Below are 10,560 nucleotides of genomic sequence, written 5' to 3' on the forward strand. Positions count from 1 at the left end.
CCACAGCCATTGTGTTTTGTTAATGCTGGTTTTGGCATGTTCCATGAAACCAATCACTAGGTTAAACATTATATAATAACAATAGCATATGAAATGTGCAATGGTGGAATGCCATCTTAAGCTTAACAATTCAATATCAACTTCCCCTGGGCTGAAAAGGCAAACACTGGAGCCAGATAGAACTGGAGGACAATCAAAAGGTTGTGCTAAATTACTACATCTCTATATTTTAAGGGAACAGTAGGTTAAGCATTGCCGAATACTGAGCTGCCAGTTGTTGGATCGCAGCCAAAAGAACAATATAATTACCCCACTGAATCCTCTTCTGGAAGGTTGAATCCACCAGCCTGAATCGCTCGTACAATCTTCTTCTCCCATTTGAAGCAAAAATCTACTCTGGAGAGCCACACTCTTTTTATTGCCCAAGCCTACATACAAACTATACATCAATACATGCCTAATTGTGCATAAAATCTAAATCCTGTTGCACAGCTACATAAAAATGCAAACGACTTCGGCAGTGGAATAGCTGGTGCTGAGCTCAATCTAATAAGGGTTGCCCCCAAGGCAACTCACACAAATGCAATTATCTCTCGCACACACAAATTGCTTTCCTTCACAACATTATGTTTATTATGCAAATGCATAAATCTAATTGTAATCCTTAGAGCCATCCCGAAGATCAAAGCAGCATTCACAACTTACCTTGACTAAGTGTAATTAAACATATTTTCCAATCTCCACCTTGAAAAATTATTTCAAGCACAAGTTGAAGCCTCATATGTTGTTTTAGAGCAATGGTTCTCAACCTTTTTAATGCCGCGACCCCCAACCGGTCGTAAGTCGAGGACTACTCAACCGGTTGTAAGTCGAGGACTACTCAACTGGTGCAGCACCGTTTGCAGAATGGGATTTTTGGCGGGCTCAGCAGGGCAGAGACAGCCTGGACAATTCCTATTGGCTTTTGAAAGCCAATAGAATTAGACTCTATTCAAGAGAGTCTATTCTATTGGCTTTCAAAAGCCAATAGAATAAAGGGGAGTAGCACAGCTAAGGAAAAGGGGAAAAAATGGCGGACTGCGTTGTTTGGTGACCCCCATGAAATGGTCGTTCAACCCCAAATTGGGTCCCGACCCACAGGTTGAGAACCACTGTTTTATAGGTTAGAGCAGAGGTCCCCAACCTTTTGGGAACCAGGGACCAGTTCCGTGGAGACAGGTTTTTCCACGGACCGGAGGGTGCATGGTTTGGTGTGCTGCTTGCATCCTGTGGATGAGGCTTTGCTTGTTTGTGCGGACCGGTTGCTGGCATGCCACAGCCTGGTACTGGTCCACAGACTGGGGTTGGAGACCCCTGGGTTAGAATACATATAGAAAGAGGGAGAAAAGCCCTACATGGTTGCTGTGCATTCTTTGGGTTAAAAAGTTGGACTGGTTTGCACCTTCTTTCAATCATCAACAAGAAAGTAAGACAATTGCTTATGATTCTAGATCCACTATAGAATATTTCAGAATGATCTCAGGAAGAAACATAAAACTTCTCTTTCTTCTCTTCTAGTTGCAAGCTTCTGGTGATTATTGTTTTAGCATTAGAGCAGGGTCCACAACACCCAGTCCATGGACCGGTACCGGGTCACGGCACGCCATCAACTGGTCCACACAAACAAGCAAAGCCCTATCCATGGGATGCAGGCAGCACATAAAACCACACACTGTCCAGTCCATGGAAAAAAACTTTCTTCATGGCACCCATTCCTGGTGCCCAAAAAGTTGGGGACCTCTGCATTAGAGATTAAAAACGATGGTATAGTAGGCAGGAAGTAAATCTTTTGGATCTTGCTTAATTGCCTGTCTCTAGAGGTCTGGTGGCACAGTGGTTAGAATGCAGTCACTGCTCACTGCCAGGAGTTCAATCCTGACCAGCTCAGGGTTGACTCAGCCTTCTACCCTATTGAGGTGGGTAAAATAAGGACGCAGATTATTGGGGGCAATATGCTGCCTCTGTAAACCACTTGGAGAGGGCTGTAAAGCTCTATGAAGCAGTATACAAGTCTAAGGGCTACTTCTATTCCTGTTGTTTCATAGCTACATGCCTCATGTCTAACGTTTATATCCTGCAATTCAATCAGATACAAATGTGCACCATACTAATACAAGTTTAATTGATACTGATTTTGAATTAATATTATGGAAGCCTCACTAGGCACTGAATTGCATATCTTGAGATATTAGCCCAACATGAATATCTTCCTAAAGAAAAGGAGGAACATCAGACAAACTTCAGTTCTAACAAAGATAGGTCAGCTCAGATTATGTGGTATCCCCAGATTATTTACTTAATGATTGGAGTAATTAGGAGACTCTATTACCAGCAATTTCACTGAAGCAAATCAGCAAAGCACAAATAGATCAAATATTTTTCTTTTTTCAACTTTACAGATACGGAACAATTCTATAACCCAGCCACTGAAAAGTCTATAGTCTGATCACAATGGTTTTTTTTTCAATGTTATACTCAACTTCAGATGAAAAAGCCAAATAATTTTATGCTTATAAAATCACTGACATCCTAAATTGTAATTAATATTGATAGAATGCTCTTCTCTATTTTCAACACTTTAAGTTAACTAAATAATTAATGTCAGTAATCTTCAATTAATATTGTATAAACATCACTGAACTGAAACAAAACAATGTATAACATTTACAACAGCATAATAAAAAGGGAGAAAAAGAAGCTTATTGTCATAGGATCATCTATGTTGATAAGTAAGAGTATTTTAAATACTTTTTTCTCTTTGTTTTTTTAGAGGTGGGATAGGTCAAGTGTTTTGGAATAAGAGTTCCTATACTGTGATTTCTGCATATTCCATCTGGAAATCCTTGTGTTCTTTCCTACCAGAGGTTGGCAATTATTAATGCTATTTGTTCTTTTGATGTTAGGGCATGAAATGAAGACACTGTATTTACTTACATGGTGTACATATAAAATTTAGGTCAGCCACCTTTTTCATTTGACCTATGGAAATAACAATATAAGCATACGTATGTATGCATGTGAAGGGCATGGGGTAAGCATACATATTTTAGTTGATTTTTTTTCCTTTTAATGAGCCTGCAATCCCTTGCTTTGGGGTAGTGTTGGGACAACTGATTGGAGCTGAGCATTTACTGGCTGGATGCCCTTCCTGACGCCTAAGCGGAGTTTGCAGCAGACAATTTACTCATTGGGCCTAGAGAGAGAAGAAATATCTGCTGCTATTTAGAATCAAACTCACAGCCTCCTGATTGTGAGGTGAGAGCTCCAACTTTAGGCCACCATGCCACTCACATGTTTTTTAGTTGACTATCATGTGTCTATTAGTTTTGTGAAATAAAAAAGATCCTAGATATCCATCTCAAAGGTGCATATACTTACACAAATGGATAGCTTAAAATCTGAAGCCATTTTTTAAAAAGAAAGTCATAATATTTTACCATGGAAGAATATTTTATCTAGAGGATGAATCAGTCAAGTTATATATATATATATTAATGGAAATGTAAAATCTGCCAGAGATATAGTAATTTGGGTTTACAAGTACTCCATATTTTAAGCAAACAAAAATTAATCAATTCAAGAGGATCTTTTAATATTGGTGATACATATTTCAATAAACATAGTGCATTGATTAAATATTGTGATCATAATAAAGTTTTTTTCCAGATGTATTATATTGAATTTTGAACATCTTTTAGCTCTGACTGTGGATTGGATAATAATGGCTGAAGATTTTAATCAAGATTTAGTTTGCAATACTGCTCATCTAAATTTAATTTTTATCCATGGAAAGTATTACAAGCTTATACAGGGAAGTCTAATTTGGGGCCTTTTAAATCCTTTGTACAAGTTTTTTCCCCCAGTTCATTGATATGCACTGTTATATTATTGCTTATGCTTCATGGAAAAAAATAAAAAAGTTAAATAAGGAACTTTGGGCGGGAAAGGTAAGGATACATAGGCAAGATCATCTATTCTAAAATTATATAAAGCTTTTACAGTTGCTAAATAGTAACTTAATTTTCTCTAAATATGTAACAGCAGATTCACTGAGTTTTACAAAACAAAGGTACTGACATTGTACATTGCAGCCATTCAAATGACATTTTTCTAATCTTCAGTCAGACTGAAATAACTGTGATTTTGAAAATCGATAAATATCTTGCTGCTTGCGTAAGCTATCATCCAATTTCCTGTTTAAATGTTGATGCCAAAATATTGACCCTCATCCTAGCACTAGATTACTCATCCTGCACAATCTGGTTTTACAAAAGTTTGCCAAGCATTTGATAATATTAAATTGATAATTGACATTGAAACGGAAGATTATGGAATGATAGAATGCAGCGACTGAGCACTGTCTGCTATCCAAGTGATTAGCCAGGCACATAGTTTTTTCTGATACTTCAATAACCTAGCTGAGAAGAAAAAAACCCAAGTCTTTGTAACTATTTTTATGAGGATAGAAACTTTCTCACAGAGAACAGAGAAAGGAAGTAAAAGGGGGCTGAGGTCCTGGCAGGAAGAATTAAAATTTGAAAGTTTTGAGAAGAGATGGATGAGGAACCATATTTGGAACTGTTGAAATCTTGTTTGTTCCATGATGACCTGAAGATCCCAGAAAGATAGAGAGAGGAGAGATAATATGCAGTGAAAGATAGGTCAAAAAGATGAATGATGAAGACAATGTTCTATGAATGAAGGCGAGTATATGTGTCCCAGGATAATGTTGCAGGATCCAATCTGAGTTGGTCATCAGGGTTTATTCTTCCAAGCTTTCGGACTTCTGCTGGAGCACACCCTCAGGGAACTTCTCTGTCTCCAAACTGTGTGCACTGGGCTGTTCTGTGCATAGTGTTTATGTGGTGTTTTGTTGTGTGCTCTTGAGAGATTGTTAAGCCAAGCATCATTAATGCTCTTCAACTCTAAACAAGGATAAAATTTGGAGAAACAGCTACCTAGGTAAGGGTAGACTTCCCAAAGATACTTTGTCAGTGGAGAAATAGATAACTTTGAACCTGCACACAGAAACTACTGTTATGTTCCCATCCCTTTAAGGCCAAAGACAAAACATAAGGAAGAGGAAGGGGAAAAAATTTGCTTAAATGCTAAAACAATATTTATGTTGCTTGACATAAAGTTTTACAGGTGAAAAAATGTTTATCATGCTTCCATTATAACAATCCAAAGCTCTCATTACAGAGGGTTTCCACTGGATAGAAAAGCAGTGTCTGATATCGTACAGTGGAAATTTCAGAAAAAAAGTATTTTTTTGGAAAAAAGATTTTTGCTGTTTTTAGTAATTTTCTAGTAAAAAAATCTCTACTCATCCTACTAAGCTTTATTACAAATAGAATAATACCTTCATCGATTGACATATTACGGAAAAATGTATTTCCTGATTTTTAATTTAATACTGAATCCATTGGCTTCTTTATAAGAGAAATAGTGAACATTTCGAGAATAAGAGCGGTTAGTAATAAAAGTGATCCAGCTGTTTTATAATCATTTTTAAGACTTGACATGAAGATGCTGACCTAATCTCGCCATTGGATTCAGAAGGAAAACATGCGAGTTAATTTGATTTGGCTGGAAAAACAACAGCAACAAATCCAAGTCAAAGACCGAAAATTTTTGTTGTATTATCCATCATATTCTCGCCCATGTGGCAACGTAATTTCTCTTCTTTATGCAATGGAACAACATACTTTGTTCTTACCTCTTATATGCATGTTCTAAAATATGGCATCTATTATTCCTTTAATGTGTCAGCTAGCCATTAGTGCTTTCATAATTAGCAAGATGCAGCCTTAACTAATATGAAAAAAGTCTCTTTGTTCCCAAACTGAAAGAAATGACATTCAGTGTTTATCCTAATATTCCAATTTCGCTTTTAGGTTTTCTTAGGCAAAATTGAGATCATTTCCAGTCGCAAGAGAGATCTTCAGCCAGAAGCAATCATCAGTACATTTATTTCCATCAAACAATCCTTTCTGTTGTGGTTAATTATACTTCTGCTTTCCAATTTTACTACAAACAAAAAATGCCAATCAGAAACCTTGCCAATGCTTTCAATCTTACAGTAGATTTTAAATGGTCCAGAGTGCATCTTATTTTTTTTTCTTTCCACTTGAAGCTATGGTAGACTCTAAAATGTTATTTGCCTGGAGATGGACTTGTTTGTTTGTTTGTTTTGCTTTCAGTAGTAGACAACTGGGGAGAGGTACAGCGGTACATTAGTTACAGTATTTGGTTTGGGGACACCAGCAGGAAAAAACAAAATCCATTATGAGACCAAACTCTACAGCCAACACTAATTAAAAAGAGCTGCAAACTACTTATCAAAATGAATCTTCAATTGTTCATAAGAAATGAAAATACAGAACTTCATCAGAATAACTAAATCAATATTGCTGTTCTGTTCTCCTACTAATACACTAAAGGCAGCAATTTAAATATACTACTAACCAGGCTTAGTATCAGTCAACAAAGATATTCCAAAAGTCAGCCCTTAGTGCCTGAGCGCCACTATGACACTCCTGTTCCTTGCCAGCTCAACAGACATTTCTCCTCTTATAACTTATGTCACACTTGATGCATCACAGAACTCAGATAGTGATCTTGACTTTATTATACTGAGCAGCATCTTCACCCTTCTTAATTTTACTTTTCTCTAAGCTACAGCTTATCAGCTACTGTACACTCCAGTGAAGCTCTTAGCAATTCAAACAAGGGAATGGTATCTTTTGCTTTTGTTCTTATATCACGATGATTATGCACTGCAATGATAGGTCTCGGAGTGGCATTTGGGAGAGCGGAGTTACTTCATTCGGTTAAATTGCCTGCTTTATTTGACTAATATCACATCAAAGTTTGATTGCATGATTTCACATGCAAATGGTAATTGCTCTCTAGTAACTTAGATGCATTCAGAGGGGGACATTAAAGTTTTTTTCTTTCTCTGTGTAAGCCAGCAGAAAAATACGACATTATAAATAGTACTATCTTTATAGATGATCTCTGGTGATTCCCCCAGAATGGAGAGGCATGGATTTGTTCATACTGCTTAATGCAGGAAAAATTGAGGAAAACAATCAAATTCTTTTGATTCCATTTTCTGCAACATTGTACTTTCTTGCCATCTGGAAAAATATCCCCAAGTCTCTTTCATTAATATGGGAGGGATATGGATAAATGTAAACAGAGGTAGAAGAGGAGATGAAAACCCAAAGATAAACAACCAGGAGGTCAGGGATATACTAATGGTTTTCCTAAGACTAATTTTATTTTATTTGGAACTTGAAGTCCATAGGGTACATCAAAGACTACCATAAGGTTTACCCAATCAGAAAACCAGAGGGATCCATTGAAATGTCACCAGCAGTGACAATGACTTGTGAGATGTGTCTTGTAAGAATTGCCAAGGTGGTGTCACAGGACTTGTTCTGTTGGGTGCTGAGAATAAGGACAGAACACTGGTATATAGTCAGGTATTCAGTATTGAGCACAACAATAGCACTTCCCTGATAGCTGAATAGAAGTCTCACAGGTGTTTTCTATTTTCTATTTCTCTGGAATGCAGGACATGGAAAAATGGATTTAAATTACAAGGAAGCTGTTGCCAGTTGAACTCTATGAGGAGATTTTTTTCCTAACAGAACAAATAGTTCAATCACATATAAACTAGAGAATCATCTGCAGGAGATTCTTTAATCTAGATTCCTATACTGATCAAAGGATTGGACTTGATAGCTTCAATAGCATCTTCCAATTTTTTGATTTGAAGGAAATCAATAGAATTAAGATGGTCTGTATGAACAGAATTTAATCATGATATATATAAAGAGGGATCCAATCTGGGTTGGTCACTGGGACCAGAGGTTTAGTCTTCCAGATTCGTGCTGGAGCCCAACCACAGGGAATTTCTCTCTAGAAGAGTGTGTGCTGTGAGCTATTCTCTGTGTGGTATTTATATGGTGCCTGGTTGTGTGTGGCTTTTCAGTTGTTGATTGGGGTGTTGATGGTTGGCTATCATGATGGCTGTCATTTCTTTGTGCTGCCAAGCTCTTGCCTCTTTTATAATCCCTCATAAAGAGGAATCCACATTTGAGAAAATTCTGCAAGCCAAATATCTAGTCCTATAGAAGAACAGAAAAGATTTAATCTGCAGTGGTCATAGGACAGCTTGTTCACATGCTTATCTTCTCTGTCCCATTTCACACTTGTTGAAGATTAGCTACCCAGAAGTGTGTAGAACCGCACCCACCCCAGCTCCAGCAATGGGGAAAAAGTTGCGATATGTTGTGACACATCTCGGACATTGCGAGTTTGACATCCGTCTTAGAGGAAGAAATAGAATACAAAAAAAAAAAAACCATTTGGGGAACTCACCATGCAATGCTACAGCTCTTTATTTTAAAGAAAACAATGCTGACTGCAGTCAAAGGCTTATGTTGGTCTTAAACAAAGATGGACTGGTCTGGGCTTCAGGATAGACCACTATGGTGAAGATTGTACAGCAACCTTGTCTTTGCAAGACAAGATTCCTGTACAAAACAGCCAACCTTTAACATAATTAAAGCATCTACCCAGCCCTTTTCAATATTCACAGATCCCACTTAGTTTAATTCAAGGTCTGTATGAGATAGAAACTGGGAAAAAGTTAAACAAAGTGGCTTTTTTATTGTAAGATATGCTGTGTGGATTCTTGGATATACTTGAAAATTGTCAGGTTTTGCTAATGGCAATCTCTTTTTAAAAAATATCTGGGTTTTCTATTTTTTTTTAACTATCTGATCAGGTTTATAATAATAAAGCTTCATCTTTTACATGCCTTTTCTTGCTGGGTATAATGGAATAGTGGAGTAAAACCATGTGGAAAATTCCAGAGTTGTTAAAAATAATGAAATGTCTTTCTTGATATGGAATTTGGTTAAATATTTCTGTAATTTATCCAGTTGCTAAGTGACTATGATGATACCACTCTAATGGCAGAAAGTGAAGAGGAACTAAAGAGCCTCTTGATGCGGGTGAAGAAGGAGAGTGCAAAAGTTGGCTTGAAACTCAACATTAAGAAAACCAAAATCATGGCATCTGGCCCTCTCAATTCCTGGCAAATAGATGGGAAAGAAATGGAGGTAATGACAGATTTTATTTTTCTGGGCTCCAAGATCACCTCAGATGGGGACTGCAGCCAAGAAATTAAAAGACGCTTGCTCCTGGGGAGGAAAGCTATGGCAAATCTAGACAGCATACTAAAAAGCAGAGACATCACCCTGCCAACAAAAGTGCGTATAGTCCAGGCCATGGTTTTCCCAGTTGCAATGTATGGCTGTGAAAGTTGAACCATAAGAAAGGCTGAGCGCCAAAGAATTGAGGCCTTTGAACTATGGTGCTGGAGAAGACTCCTGCGAGTCCCTTGGACTGCAAGGCGTTCAAACCGGTCAGTCCTAGAAGAGATCAACCCCGACTGCTCTTTAGAAGGCCAGATCCTGAAGTTGAAACTCAAATACTTTGGCCACCTAATGAGAAGGAAGGACTCACTGGAGAAGGGCCTAATGCTGGGAAAGATTGAGGGCAATAGAAGAAGGGGACGACAGAGAATGAGATGGCTGGATGGAGTCACTGAAGCAGTAGGTGTGAATTTAAATGGACTCCAGAAGATGGTAGAGGACAGGAAGACCTGGAGGAACGTTGTCCATGGGGTCGCGATGGGTCGGACACGACTTCGCAATTAACAACAACAACAACAAGTGACTATATTGACAAGTAACAGGATAGGGAGGTGGATGAACAAGAGATAAATCAGTCACAATTGTCTACATAATAAAGCTTACTTAGAATTAAAAGTATTTTCCATAAAAGGAAGCTTTTACGAGACTATTGCAATTCTAGCAATAGTCCCTTTAGCAACATTTCCTGTTGAAAACATCTGGTGAAAATGAGTGTCATTAATGTAATGGGGTAGGTTAGGCAGGTTCTTTCAAAATTAATCAAACAAATGAGCATAATGGACCTTCCTAACAAGGGCTGTTAAGAGCTCATGAGAATGCCACATGGAAGTAACACAGACATTTGGACTTGCTATTGAAAAAAATGGAAGAAAATTTAGAACCTCACAGCTGATAAGGACTGAGATAAATGTAATACAGAATCCTGCTGTTGTAATTATTACATGACCCATGCATAAAGAGTTCATAATTCAAGCCTTTGGACCTGATTTTTACAGCTGTGGACTAGCTTGGCATAAGGATATCTCAGTCAATGGTTACTTCCTCAAATATTTCATTTAGGGATTTTTAAAAGAGTTTTAATTGGCAATGGTATAGCATATTTGTACTGACTACTGTGGTAGGGATGGGATGATTCATATTACAAGGTTGTATTGGACATCCCCCCCATTGTGCTTAGATCCTAAATGTACAATCAAATGACTTCAAAGTAGAAAACAACGAATGGATGCTAGATTCATTATTCTTTATTATTATTTAGTAATATCCAGTTATTAAATTTATACGCACC

This window comes from Crotalus tigris, unplaced genomic scaffold (assembly GCF_016545835.1).
Source record: "Crotalus tigris isolate CLP2741 ecotype Arizona unplaced genomic scaffold, ASM1654583v1 scf7180000021529.231165, whole genome shotgun sequence".
Classification (NCBI taxonomy): Eukaryota; Metazoa; Chordata; class Lepidosauria; order Squamata; family Viperidae; genus Crotalus; species Crotalus tigris.